Source organism: Nicotiana attenuata, unplaced genomic scaffold (genome assembly GCF_001879085.1).
Source record: "Nicotiana attenuata strain UT unplaced genomic scaffold, NIATTr2, whole genome shotgun sequence".
NCBI classification, from domain to species: Eukaryota; Viridiplantae; Streptophyta; class Magnoliopsida; order Solanales; family Solanaceae; genus Nicotiana; species Nicotiana attenuata.
The window spans coordinates 105,532-120,973 of NW_017671662.1; positions in this window are offsets into that span (position 1 = coordinate 105,532).

Genomic DNA, 15,442 nt, shown 5'->3' on the forward strand with positions numbered 1-15,442 from the left:
AGGGGCAGTTGAGGTGTAACGAGGAGAAGCTCGAGGTTAGCAGGGGCGTTGAGGCCCAATGCAGTGACCTCCAAGCACAAGTGGTCGAACTGCACTGGCAATTAGAAGAATGTCGGCTTCATCTGGAGGCCCTTAATGGTGAAGTCGATAAGAAGGTGGGTGAGCTTGAGAGGGTGGAATCTTCTTGTTTGGAAGCTCGGAGGATATTGGAGATGCTACAGTTGGAGAATAGGACCCTCCGGGCTGAGCGGGAGATTAACCAATTCACAACGAAAGCTAAAGAATATCGACTAGAGGAGAGGAACGGAGAGCAGGAAAAGGATAAAGCCATCCTTCATGATAGGGTGGCCGTTTGGAAGCTGAAAAGGCCCGATTGCTTGCACAGCTAGCTTCTTCTCGTACTTCAGATTTTCCCAACGTTCCTCGGGAATTATATGAGGAATGGATTCACTCGAGTCTCATATGGATGTGTTTCGAGATTTGCATAAAGCGGGATCTGTTTTTGAGGTCACCTCCAAAGATGTTTGTGTTAAGGCTCGTGAAGCTCGAGTCACTTGCGGGTATGATCCCGCTACACCCGAGGGTGGTGAGGGGGACGATGAAGGCGTAGACCTGCTTGAAGAGGATGCCTGGTGCGATACTGCTTATCCTGAGGGCGAAGGCGACGATGGTGAAGGCGATCGAGGTGGCGAGGGCATCGGTGGCCAAGGTGGTGAAGGTACTGAAGATCGTGATGGCGGCAATCAGTCGTTTTGTTGTTTCCTTGTAAATTTTTTGTGTGTTTTTGACACCGTCTTCATGAGCCTTTTTAAAAATATTTAAGTATGAAATGTCAAAGTTGTTTCCTGCATCTCCTTCCTTTCATATGATTTACTTTCTATACTTGTATGTTTTGTGCTTCTATTGTTTGCCTGTTTCGCTCTTTCCTTCGTTGGTGTTGTTTTTTAGCTGGTCGTGGAGTTGGAGCCAACTATGTGTTTTTTTTTCTATTTTTTTGCGTTAAGAAGCGATCGAGGGCTGATATGTGTTTGTTTGATCGTAATTAATCGTGACCTTTCGTCAAATCGTGATCGAGGGCCAGTAGATGTTTGTTTGAGCGGGGTCGATCGTAACATATTATTAGTTTTTTGGCCGAAATCCGATAGGTGTTTGTTCGAGCAGGGTCGATCATAAACTTTTGTTAGTTTTTTTGCCGAAGGCCGATAGGTGTTTGTTCGAGCGGCGTCAAACGTAACCTTTTGTTAGTACTGCGGTCAAGGATCACTAGGTGTCTGTTCGAGCAGGGTCGAATGTAACTCTTTGTTAGTATTGCGGCCGAGAGCCGATAGGTGTTTGTTCAAACGGGGTCGAACATAACTTTAACATGTAGAAGGCATGCTGATAAGTATAAATTTGTTATTGCTTTGACGTTGTTGTTTTGGTTACATACATGGAGAAATTTACAGATTTTTAGGTGTTGGCTGGTGTTCTAATCCCGGTCCCAGTCTATCTAGTCCCTTCATTGGTTGACCTGGAGAGTATTGAGAGGTCGAGCGATGAAATAGCAATCACGGCCCTGCCTTCGCATACTTTGACTCTGTCACGACCCAAAAAACCACAACTCGTGATGGCACCTAACTCAACCCGCTAGGTAAGCCAACTAACAAAAAAATACAACTCAACTGAGATTATAAGAGAGTAAAAAATAGATAACTGAACATTTACAAATTTACCAAGAACAGGTATTACGAATCACGAGCTTCTAAGATTTGGAACTTTAAAACTTATACAAATAAATACACGTTCTGTTTGAAGATTACAAAAACAGATTTGCAATAATCTAAACTGCCAAGGACAAGTGACAGCTATATCCAAATGCACGAACATCTTCTGAATCAACACCCGACGTCACCAGCAACTCCGCTCCAAAATCTGTACGGGACGTGCAGAAGTGCAATATCAGTACAACCGACCCCATATACTGGTAAGTATTTTGTTTAACCTCATCGAAGTAGTGACGAGGCTTTTAGTTAAAAATATGCTTATTTAAATAACCTGTATATTAGATTAACAGTAAAGCAGTTCAAAGTATAACGGATAAAAGTATCAAATACAACCCGGAGAGTCAGACAATGAATACTGTAAAGAACCACAATAGAATATTTACGATCTTTCCTGGTGTCAAAAATGTCAAAATGTCAAATCACATGGCACAGTAACACCCTTCGTGCTTTTATCTCATCCTCACCATGTATAAATTAAATTATGTAACAATTCAATTAGCACGGCAACACCCTTCGTGCGTTTAACTCATCTTTCCCAAGTGATCGTATAACAGGACCAACCATATCACAAGAACACAATAATAGGAACTTCTAAGTAGGAAATACGCAAGTAGCAACGGTGGACGAGGATACACATGTGGGTCACAGTAAAGGGCTAAGCGGAAAGCACGTGAGTAACAACAAAAATTGGAAAACAGGAAATATCAACTTCAATTAACTAGAATGTTGGAGGCCTAAGTACAAATATAACAATTAAGAGGAAAACACATGTTCTTTACAAATTAACAAGTAAGGGCATGAATGGCTAGCATAGTGAAAGGCTTATACTGAAGTGCAATATAATAGATATAACTTATAATATAAAAGTAGAAATAGACATGGTAATTGTAAGTTAAGCAAGTGAAAGATATGGACAGTGCAACAACAATCGAGATAAAGGTCAAGTACAGGACAATAACAACAAGTCACCCCAAATATGTAAATACAACAATAACAACTCAAGGTAAGGGCACAACCGTATACACGGGAAACAAATATCACATCAAAAATGCATGTCCCTCGTCCTCACCTGCACGGAAACACCCTTCGTGCCATGACCTCACCATAACATACAAACATAACAATACAAATGAAATGGCACGACATCACCCGTCGTGCTTTTACTCTCAAATGATATGGCACAACATCACCCTTCGTGCTTTTACTCTCAATAATGTGGCACGGCATCACCCTTCGTACTTTTACTCTCAATAATATGGTACGACATCACCCTTTGTACTTTTACTCTCAATAATATGGCACGACATCACCCTTCGTGCTTTTACTCTCAATGATATGGCACGACATCACCGTTCGTGCTTTACACTCTCCCTCACATGATAATGTATAAACAATGGCACGGCATCACCCTTCGTGCTTTACATTCTTTCTTACCAAGCATATGTGTATCAATGACAAATAAGGCAGGAAGCACAAATAACATCAAGGTGAGTGCTTAAACAGATATTCCAAACACATTCCAAAACACAAATTTCCAAGTCAACAATGGTTCAACAACCCTCAAGAACCGTATTATTCAAATACTTCCACGAATCTCATAAATGATCCACAACACAAATATAGAGCCTAGCATCTCAAGCAATTCGGTTGTAGTAATGTAGTAATGATTTCGCATAGAGATGACCGAATTAGATACATCAATGTATTCTTACAATTTCCATCAAGTTTGATCAAGTTATAACAAACTAAGTCTTGATATCTATCATTTAATATTATGTCCTTAGTATCTAAGAGTCAAACCAAGCATTAAGCAGAATGTCACAAAATTCTACAAACACAAATATAACATAATCCACCCTCCGAGCATGATTAACCCTGGCACATACATATACGCTCGTCACCTCATATATGTATCACCCCCGCATGTAGCAAACAATGACAAATAGGAGGAAAAATTCCCTCAACAAAGCTAGGCAAAACACTTACCTCGATCCGGCTAACTCAACACTCAACTTAGCCTTTTCCTCTACAAATTCGCCTCCGCTCGACTCAGTCTAGCCAATGACGACTTGAATACACCACACGATGCAAGAGAAAACAATTTCAATTAATAAAGCTATGATTTTTATTCAATTTCTAAAAAGTCAACAAAAGTCAAACCCCGAGCCTGCCCGGTCAAAATCCGGTTCCAAAGGTAGGTCTTGACTACCCATATCCCCATTAGTCCAAATATGTGTTTTGTTTTCAAATCCGAGTCATATTTGACTCCCAAATCTCAAATTTTCATTTTTCAAAACTTGACAAAATCCCCAAATTTTTCCATAGTTTTCCCATGAATTTGATGTTAAATCTTGTATAAAATCATGAAATATAGTTGGAAATCGATTAAAGATACTAACCCATTAATTTGGCATGAAAATCCCCTCTCAAAATCGCCTCACCTCGAAGCTAGGGTTTAGAAATATGAAAAAATGAAGCAAAAACTCGGAATTCTCAGCACTTAACAGGCTGCAGATGTCGTATTTGCGAACAAAACTTCGCATTTCCCAAATGAACAGTGTTTTTCGCAATTTCCATAAATGGTTCGCTATTGCGAATGAACAGTGTCGCACCAGAAACCAGCAAAACCCAAACTTCTCCGAAATGATCCGAAACCACCCCGAAACTCATCCGAAACCTCCCGGACACAAACCATATATGAATTTCAATCATAAAACACGCTACGGACCTGCTCGCGCACTCAAAACACTGAAAAGAGGTCGTCTTAACCCGATATTGACCATGGTCAAACTCCCAAGTTTCTTAACTTTACTAGTCTCTCAACCAATGATGCAGAAGTACCCCCAAGCCCCTCGGGACTCCAAACAAAAAGTGCACACCAGTCTAATAACATCATACGAACTAGCTTGCGCGATCAAATCGCCAAAATAACACCTAGAACTACGAATAGGACACCAAATCAAATGAAATTTTCAAGAAAGCTTTGAAATTTCTATTTTTACCACCGGACGTCCGAATCACGTCAAACCGACTCCGTTTCCCACCAAATTTCACAGATAAGTCAAAAATATTATATTAGACCTGTACCGGGCTCCGGATCCAAAATATGGACCCGGTATCAACAATGCCAAACATTCAATCATTTCTTAAAACATTAGATTTTTCAGACTTTTAATTTTCAATGAAAATTCATAACTCAAGCTAGGGACCTCGGAATTCGATTCCGGGCATACGCCCAGATCCCATATTTCAATACGGACCCACCGGGACAGTCAAAATACGGGTCCGGATCCATTTACTCAGAACGTTGGCTGAAATCAACTGAAATTAACTTTTTAGGCAAACATCTTGTTTTTATCAGTTTTTTTGTATATAAGCCTCCCGGGTCAATACCCGGACTGTGCACGCAAATAAAGGAAGGCTAGAATGAGGCTCTAAAGGCTTCGAAACACAAATTTTGGCTCTAAATCACCGAGCGAAGTGCAGATACTCAAAACACCATTCGGGTCGTTACATCCTCCACCACTTAAACTCACGTTCGTCCTCGAACGTGCTAGGAGCCGTTCCAAAGCTATCAAATCACGATGTAACCTTACTAAACATAAACCTGGGGGGCGATCCAGAACTCCATCTCTATCATCCAGAATTCATTACAAGATCCGAACCACACAGCCACACACTGCATAAGTCTGAACAAGATGTATCAAGTCACAACTATAACACAAGATATAACCACATGACGTACTCTATCACTTCGACACTCCCAGTAGGAATTGCTGACCATCATTACTGCCCAAACCAAATCCAAAACAAATCTGATGCCGATAGCAAACCCCATACTGATTAGAACCTCGTTCAAAACCTTCATACCCTATCGATGATGAAAGAACACGCATAATCGCTTAACCACTCATCTGATCAATAAGCCAAGAAACTCACTTGCCCAACCAGGGTATTGCCTACATCCTCAACAAAATGTAGTGTTATTCCTCTAAACCTTCCTCATCCCAATACAATAGCGCAAATCTCAGGTCTAGGAACCTCATCTCAGCTAATACAAGCAGACACACCGATAAGCACCAACAATAATCATATGGAGTCACACGCAACTCGGTTTCGTACACTAACAAGGTAAAATTCAGACATGACAGATAACAGTAAGAATTCTAAATAAGAAAAGTACTAAGCAAGTTAAACAGGCAAGAATATTTTTTAGCACTTTACTATGAACTATCCTCAACAAAGTGAAAGCAACATACACAAAATAGAAATAAGGAGCCACATCTCACCACTGTACCGTTGCAGCGTGCAACCCGATCCCTATCATATCAATCCATATAGGGTACCCTTCAAGCCATAATGCTCGGCTCACTGATCACATGTGCATCAATATCAAGCACAACCGAGTGCACAAAAATATAATTGTGGTAAAATTATTAGGAACAAAGAATATTGAGAAACACAAGCACAACTATGGTGCGATAAGCAAATCCAAATCACAAAAGCTACCTCGCTCATAATGCCATGAGGCCTAAACTGAATCACAATATGCGTACGAAGAATCATGTAACACTCACAACCCGTCATAGTATGAGAGAGAAATATATATATATATATATATATATATATATATATATATATATATATATATATATATATATATATATATATATATATATATATAACACAAACCATGGCGCGAAAAATATCCATTACGTCCGATGATATACTCGTGGTAATAATTGTGCAAGAACAAACAAATTCGATCCGATACAAAATAAAAATTCTCATTAGGCTAAAAATAATCCCCAAACCAAATTCTGATCTTCCTCAAACATGTAATAAACCCTCGAAAAGTCTATAGCAACTTTAGATTAACACCTACCGTCAACCATCCAATCCTCTACATTTCTTCTCAACTCGTAATCCAGGAATAGTCTGTCAACAAGAACATTCAATCTCTGAGCCCCACGAATACCAGAATTTCCATACCCAATCTCAACACCGCTACTCAATAGCTGACACGTAACTCATACTCCGTTATCTCACGAAAAACACTCATAAGTCAAAACACATGGTACCTAACAATAGGCAAACCCTACTCCTATAGGAACCCATAGTGCCAGCAAAACCTTAAACACCCGAAATTGTCCGAGACATCAAGAACTCATATCCTTCCCTCCGAAACTATCTGTAACCTTATACCTGCAATTTCAACCGCACACGGCGCATCGCTTCTAATATGACACTCGCAAGACTATGAAAATCTCTTAGCCAACTCTGAACCATAAGCATATGGAACACCCCGTCAACCTAGAATCTTTCATTTAACCTAATCCAGGAAAACGCCATCAAACGCAATATAGCCTCTGTACACGTAGAAATTATCAACTCCGATCGTGGTCATAACCATGATAAATCCTTCGGAACTCATTAACACATACTCGAGGAATAAGAATCAATCGCCTCTAACTCGATCGGGTCACACAGACTGACAACCCGAAAGTAACTCAACCCAATATGCCCGTCCTGAGGGAACCTCCTGGGAACTTAAAGCCATTTCTCACATCACTCCCACATTGACATGTAGACCCTCCTTGACAAGGAAATACCGTGGATCCAATTACCATTAGCTGCTCCGTAGACAAATTCAAAAGTCCTTAAATCCACTCATCTTATTCTGATCATCAACTCGCAGCTAATACGCGTTGATCAATCCGTGCTTCACCAACATATGCCCATTCAAAGAAATAACCATGAAAGATCTCGGTTCCAAAACTGGTACGGCTTATGATCCTATAATCCGATCGTCATTTGCAGCCTCCACCACTTAGCTCGAAGCCATAGAACACCTCATATGAGACACACAATCCAAACTCATCCTGCAGAAGGTGGCCCGCCGGTTGTACTCATATCAACACCTTGCCATGAACTTACCTTAATCACAATAGCCAGGCTACTAACCAATCTTTCCAAATCTGCGCCTACCAACCAGACTTATAAACCTGCCTCGCACCACAAATGGACGACTAGAAGATTTAACACTACATCTGCTTTAGAGGCTAGACAACACATCGCGATGATGATCAAGCATCCACAGCCCGTCGTAATCTATCTCAGCATCACCGATCGTCGGCACATAGCGAATACTGAGCGCACAACATCACATATGAGCGATCGGGAAGAGTTAAAGTCGTAGGTTTCTAGCTGAAACAAGGCCGCACGATAAGGAAAGAAGAAAGGGAAATTTTTCCTAAATACCCTGTAGCCTCCCGAAGATAGGTATGGACGTCATCATACCGATCCGCAGGACTCTACTAGACACTTGCTCATGACTCGTAGAACCTACGAACCTAGTGCTCTGATACCACCTTGTCACGACCCAAAAAATCACAAGTCGTGATGGCACCTAACTCAACCCGCTAGGTAAGCCAACAAACAGAAAATAAATAGCTGAACATTTACAAATTTACCAAGACCAGGTAGTACGAATCACGAGCTTCTAAGATTTGGAACTTCAAGACTTATACAAATAAATGGATGTTCTGTTTGAAGATTACATAAACAGATTTTACAATAATCTAAACTGCCAAGGACAAGTGGCAGCTATATCCAAATGAACGAACATCTTCTGAATTAACACCCGACGTCACCAGCAACTCCGCTCCAAAATCTGTACGGGACATGCTGAAGTGCAGTATCAGTACAACCGACCCCATGTACTGGCAAGTATTTTGTCTAACCTCCTCGAAGTAGTGACGAGGATTTTAGTTAAAAAGATGCTTATTTAAATAACTTGTACATTAGATTAACAGTAAAGCAGTTCAAAGTATAAATGATAAAAGTATCAAATACAACCCGGCGAGTCAGATAATGAATACATTAAAGAACCACAATAGAATATTTACGATCTTTCCTGGTATGATATATATGTCAAAAATGTTAAAATGTCAAATCACATGGCACGGTAACACCCTTCGTGCTTTTATCTCATCCTCACCATGTATAAATTATAACAATTCAATTAGCACGGCAACACCCTTCGTGCGTTCAACTCATCTTTCCCAAGTGATCGTATAACAGAACCAATCATATCACAAGAACACAATAATAGGAACTTCTAAGTAGGAAATACGCAAGTAGCAACGGTGGACGAGGATACACATGTGGGTCACAGTAAAGGGCTAAGCGGAAAGCACGTGAGTAACAACAAAAATTGGAAAACAGGAAATATCAACTTCAATTAACTAGCATGTTGGAGGCCTAAGTACAAATATAACAATTAAGAGGAAAACACATGTTCTTTACAAATTAACAAGTAAGGGCATGAATGGCTAGCATAGTGAAAGGCTTATACTGAAGTGCAACAGAATAGATACAACATACAATATAAAAGCAGAAATAGACATGGTAATTGTAAGTTAAGCAAGTAAAAGATACGGACAGTGCAACAACAATCGAGATAAAGGTCAAGTACAGGACATAACAACAAGTCACCCCAAATATGTAAATACAACAATAACAGCTCAAGGTAAGGGCACAACCGTATACACGGGAAACAGATATCACATCAAAAATGCATGTCCCTCGTCCTCACCTGCACGGAAACACCCTTCGTGCCATGACCTCACCATAACATACAAACATAACAATACAAATGAAATGGCACGACATCACCCGTCGTGCTTTTACTCTCAAATGATATGGCACAACATCACCCTTCGTGCTTTTACTCTCAATTATGTGGCACGACATCACCCTTCGTGCTTTTACTCTCAATAATATGGTACGGCATCACCCTTCGTACATTTACTCTCAATAATATGGCACAACATCACCCTTCGTGCATTTACTCTCAATGATATGGCACGGCAACACACTTCGTGCTTTACACTCTCCCTCACATGATAATGTATAAACAATGGCACGGAATCACCCTTCGTGCTTTACACTCTTTCTTACCAAGCTTATGTGTATCAATGACAAATAAGGCATGAAGCACAAATAACATCAAGGAGAGTGCTTAAACGGATATTCCAAACACATTCCAAATCACAACTTTCCAAGTCAACAATGGTTCAACAACCCTCAAGAACCGTATTATTCAAATACTTCCACGAATCTCATAAATGATCCACAACACAAGTATAGAGCCTAGCATCTCAAGAAATTCGTGATCCACCCCCCGAGCATGATTAACCCTGACACATACATATACGCTCGTCACCTCATATATGTATCACCCCCCGCATGTAGCAAAAAATGACAAATAGGAGGAAAAATTCCCTCAACAAAGCTAGGCAAAACACTTACCTTGATCCGGATAACTCAACACTCAATTTAGCCTTTTCCTCTACAAATTCGCCTCCGATCGACTCAATCTAGCCAATGACGACTTGAATACACCACACGATGCAAGAGAAAACAATTTCAATTAATAAAGCTATGATTTTTATTCAATTTCTAAAAAGTCAACAAAAGTCAAACACGGGCCTGCACGGTCCGAACCCGGGTCCAAAGGTAGGTCTTGACTACCCATAGCCCTACGAGTCCAAATATGTGTTTTGTTTTCAAATCCGAGTCTTATTTGACTCCCAAATCTCAAATTTTCATTTTTCAAAACTTGACAAAATCCCCAAATTTTTCCATAGTTTTCCCACGAATTTGATGTTAAATCTTGTATAAAATCATGAATATAGTTGAAAATTGATTAAAGATACTTACCCAATGATTTGGCATGAAAATTCCCTCTCAAAATCGCCTCACCTCGAAGCTAGGGTTCAAAAATATGAAAAAATGAAGCAAAAACTCGAAATTCTCAACACTTAACAGGCTGCAGATGTCGCATTTGCAAACAAAACTTCGCATTTCCCAAATGAACAGTGTTTTTCGCAATTTCCATAAATGGTTCGCTATTGCGAATGAACAGTGTCGCACCCGAAACCAGCAAAACCCAAACTTCTCCGAAATGATCCGAAACCACCCCAAAACTCATTCGGAACCTCCCAGACACAAACCATATATGAATTTCAATCATAAAACACGCTACGGACCTGCTCGCGCACTCAAAACGCTAAGAAGAGGTCGTCTTAACCCGATATTGACCATGGTCAAACTCCAAGGTTTATTAACTTTACTAGTCTCTCAACCAATGATCCAAAAGTATACCCAAGCCCCTCGGGACTCCAAAACAAAAGTGCACAACAGTCTAAAAACATCATACGAACTAGCTTGTGTGATCAAATCGCCAAAATAACACCTAGAACTACGAATTGGACACCAAATCAAATGAAATTTCCAAGAAAGCTTTGAAATCTCTATTTTTACAACCGGACGTCCGAATCACGTCAAACCGACTCCGTTTCCCACCAAATTCCACTGATAAGTCAAAAATATTTACATTGGACCTGTACCGGGCTCCGGAATCAAAATACAAACCCGGTATCAACAATGCCAAACATTCAATCATTTCTTAAAAAACATAAGATTTTTTAGACTTTTAATTTTCGATATAAATTCATAACTCAAGCTAGAGACCTCGGAATTCGATTCCGGTTATATGCCCAGATCCCATATTTCAATACGAACCCATCGGGACCGTCAAAATACGGTTCCGGGTCCATTTACTCAAAATGTTGACTGAAATCAACTAAAATTAACTTTTTAGGTAAAAATTCTTATTTTTATCAGTTTTTTTTGCATATAAGCCTCCCGGGTCAATACCCGGACTGTGCACACAAATAAAGGAAGGATAGAATGAGGCTGTAAAGGTTTCGAAACACAGATTTTGGCTCTAAATCACCGAGCAAAGTGCAGATACTCAAAACAACCAGTCGGGTCGTTACAGACTCGAAGTGTTCCCTTCATTGCCTCGTTAAAAACCTCCTTGAGAAAACTCAAGTGAGGGAAAAAAGAGTACGACTCAGGGGACGCTTTTTCTCTTAGACGTTGAAGTATTTGAGCTGGCTGATATTCTAGTTGTTTGGTAGTATCTTTCCTTCCATTGTTTCTAGTTGGAATGAACCCTTAATTGATTTTGTTGTGATTTTTTACGGATCGTCCCGGTTCATTTCCAGCTTGCCTTTTCTGGGATCTTTGTTCGCTAGAGTTTTGGCTTTTAGTACGTAGTACCCCATTTTAAGCGGGCTGACCTTTGCTTTTTTTATTGTAATAGTGTTTTGCTTGTTGTTTTTGGGCGACCATTCTTATGTAGACCATATCTCTTCGTTCGTCGACTTTGTCGAGTTCCTGCCTCATGCTCTTGTCGTTACTCGTGCCACTTCATGGGAGTACCTTAGGATGGGTTCTCCGACCTCAAATGGTATTACTGCCTTGGTCCCATAGACCAAAGAGTAGGGCGTCTCTCCTGTGCTCGTTTTCAGAGTGGTTCGGTAGACCCGTAAGACTTCTGGTAGTATTTCCAGCCACAATCCCTTGGCTTCTTCGAGCTTCTTCTTCATGATGTTTAGTAACGACTTGTTGGAGGACTCTTCTTGCTCGTTACCTTCAGGGTGATACAGGGTCGAGAGTATCCTCTTGATATGTCATTTTTTGAAGAAGATTTCTTTGGGAAGGCCAAAATGTCATATGATGTTTCTCCACAAAAAGGTGATTACCTCATGTTCCCGTATTTGGGCGAATGATCCTACTTCTACCCACTTAGAGAAATAGTCAATTAAAACCAAAAGGAATCGTACTTTACCTCGCCCTGCTGAGAGGGGCCCCACGATGTCCATTCCCCATTTGATAAATTTGATGAATGGCCAAGGTGAGGTGATCGAGTGTAGATGTTCGCCTGCTTGATGAATCATTGGGTCATAATTTTGGTACTGCTCGCATCTCCTCACGAAGTCAGCGTCATCCTTGTTCATGGTATGCTAGTAATATCCCGCTCGTATGAGGCATCTAACCAGTGCTCGATTGCCGGAGTGAGCCCCGGAATGGCCTTCGTGGACCTCTACAAGGACGCGCTGAGTTTTATTTGGACTAGGCACTTCTCCAGAGGGCCGCCGTAAGTTCTCTTGTACAGGTCGATGTGGAGGATGCTGTATATGGCCGCTTGCATTCTTAGTTTCTTAGCCTCTTTTTTATCGCCATAGAGTGTGTCGTCCTACAAGTACGTGATAATACGATTATGCCCTTCCCAATTTAAGTTTATGGTTCTAGTGATGAGTTAAGGAGATGGACCACGTTTTTGCCTCCAGTTGTGATGCTTTTGGTGGCTGCGACTAGTTTGGCGAGGCCATCTGCCTCGGCATTCTGTGCTCGTAGGATTTGGTCGAGCTGACACTCGTCGAACTCGAGCAGTAGCTTGCAGATTTCGGCCTGGTATTTTTGCAATCTTTTCTCCTTGATTTTGAAAGTCCCTATGACTTGGTTGACTACGAGCTGGGAATCACAACGTAGTTTCAACCGGTTTGCTCCATACTTGAGTGCTAGTCTTAAACCTGCAATTGCAGCCTCATAGTCGGCCTCGTTGTTAGTCATATCTGGGCACCTTATGGACTGACGAATCACTTTGCCTGTCGGGACTTCGAGTACCAGTCCCAGTCCGGACCCTGATGCTTTGGATGCGCCATCGGTGTATAGGACCCAGAGGTCTTGTGTATGGAGGGAAGTTTAGACAGCTTCCTTTTCGACTTAATGCGTTATTTTTTCGCTGAAGTCGGTGACAAAGTCTGCGAGCACTTGTGACTTTATCGTTGTTCGTGGCTTGTATGTGATATCGTGCTCAGTTAGCTCAATGGCCCATTTGGCCAGCCTTCCCGATATCTCGGGCTTATGTAAAATGCTTCCTAGGGGGAAAGTTGTGACGACAGAGATGGTGTGACATTGGAAATATGGTCTAAGATTTCGTGAAGCTACGACTAAGGCCAAAGCCAATTTTACGAGGTGTGGGTACCTCGTCTCGGCATCGACAAGTGTTTTGCTAATGTAATAGATGGGTAATTGCATACCTTTGTTTTCTCGAATTAAGACTGTGCTTACAGCTACCTTGGATACGACCAGATAAACGAGGAGATACTCCCAGAACTCGGCTTTTGAAAGCAATGACAGGTACGCCTTTAGTCCTCGCTGAGCCTGAACGCAATCGGTAGTCCATTCGAGGCTATTTTTTGGTGGTCAAGAGTTCCGGTATCCCTTCGATGGCTTTGATTTGGTTTGTCTTGAACTCGATCCCTCACTATGATACCAGAAAACCCAGGAACTTTCCCGAGGCTACACCAACTACGCATTTCTCCGGGTTTAGCTTCATTCCGTACCGTCTGAGTATGTAGAAGGTCTCCTTTAGATGATCGATGTGATCTTTTCCCCTTTTTGAATTTACCAGCATGTCGTCTATATATACTTCCATTGTTTTGCCAAGCCGGTCCTTGAACATCTTTGTTACTAACCTTTGATAAGTAGCTCATTCGTTCTTTAGTCCAATGCATTCCTTGGTGGGTGATGAACGTGGGTTTTTCCTGATCCTCTTCTTCCATGAGGATCTGATTATAGCCTGAGTTAGCGTCCAAGAAACTTAGTAGTTCATGCCCTGCCATTACGTCGATGAGTTGGTCGATATGAGGCAACGGGAACGAATCCTTCAGACATATTTTGTTTAAATCTGTAAAATCCACGCACATCTGCCATTTCCTATTCTTCTTTTTGACCATCACTACGTTGGCGACATTAATTATGGAGTTGAATTTACGCCTGGCCTATCTTACTGGAGATGGAATGTGTCAACGTTTAATTTGTGCGTAGTGATTTCCTTTGGGATGCCCGGCATATCTACATGGCTGAAAGCAAACAAATCTGCGTTAGCTGTCCAGAATTGACTGAATTTACCCGGTTCTTGAAGCTTGCAGGCGATATAGGCCTTTTTGTTGTGGTCGTTGAGGTCCAATTGAACGGGGTCGAGGTCTTCTATGGTCAATCCTGCAGCTTCGACCATGTCGGGGTCTTTGATACCTCCTCCGATCTCATCACGCTCCGAGCTCGACCCTGCTGATTGCGATGCCTCTTTTTCTTTATCCTTTCTTTGTTGGGTGGTCGTGCTGTCTAAGGCAATGCGGTAGCATTCCGGGGAGGAATGTTGTTCCCCTCGTATACTGAATATTCCCCATGCAGTTGGGAATTTGATGACTTGGTATAAGCTAGAAGGGACGGCCTTCATGGGGTGTATCTGCGGTCTCCTACTATGGCATTGTACACGGTGTCCTGGTCCATGATGTGGAATGTTATTTCCAGAGTTATGCCGCCGGCCAAGACGGGGAGTGTAATTACTCCGGATGTTCGCTCAACTGCATTGTTAAAACCAGTTAGGGTGATGCAGCGCGATACTATCTTATCTTCAAGTCTCATTTGGGTAAGTACTCGGGGATGGATAATGCACGCGCCGCTCCCGTCATCTACCAAATGCGTTTAAAATCAGTATCTAAAATTTATAAATAATAACGAGGGCATCATTATGAGGAAAAGTCAAAGCGTTAGCATCTGACCTGTCAAAGATGATACCTTCTTCGAGTTTATCGTACCGTTCGTGGGTGATAAATCGCTTGAGTTTGTGGGTAGTGGTGAACTTCACATTGTTGATGGAGGCGTCGTTGTCGCCACCGATGATCATGTTGATGGTACGAGCCTGCGAGGGTGGCTTTGGCAGTCCTTGGTGTTCACGTCCTCTGGCGAAATTGGTT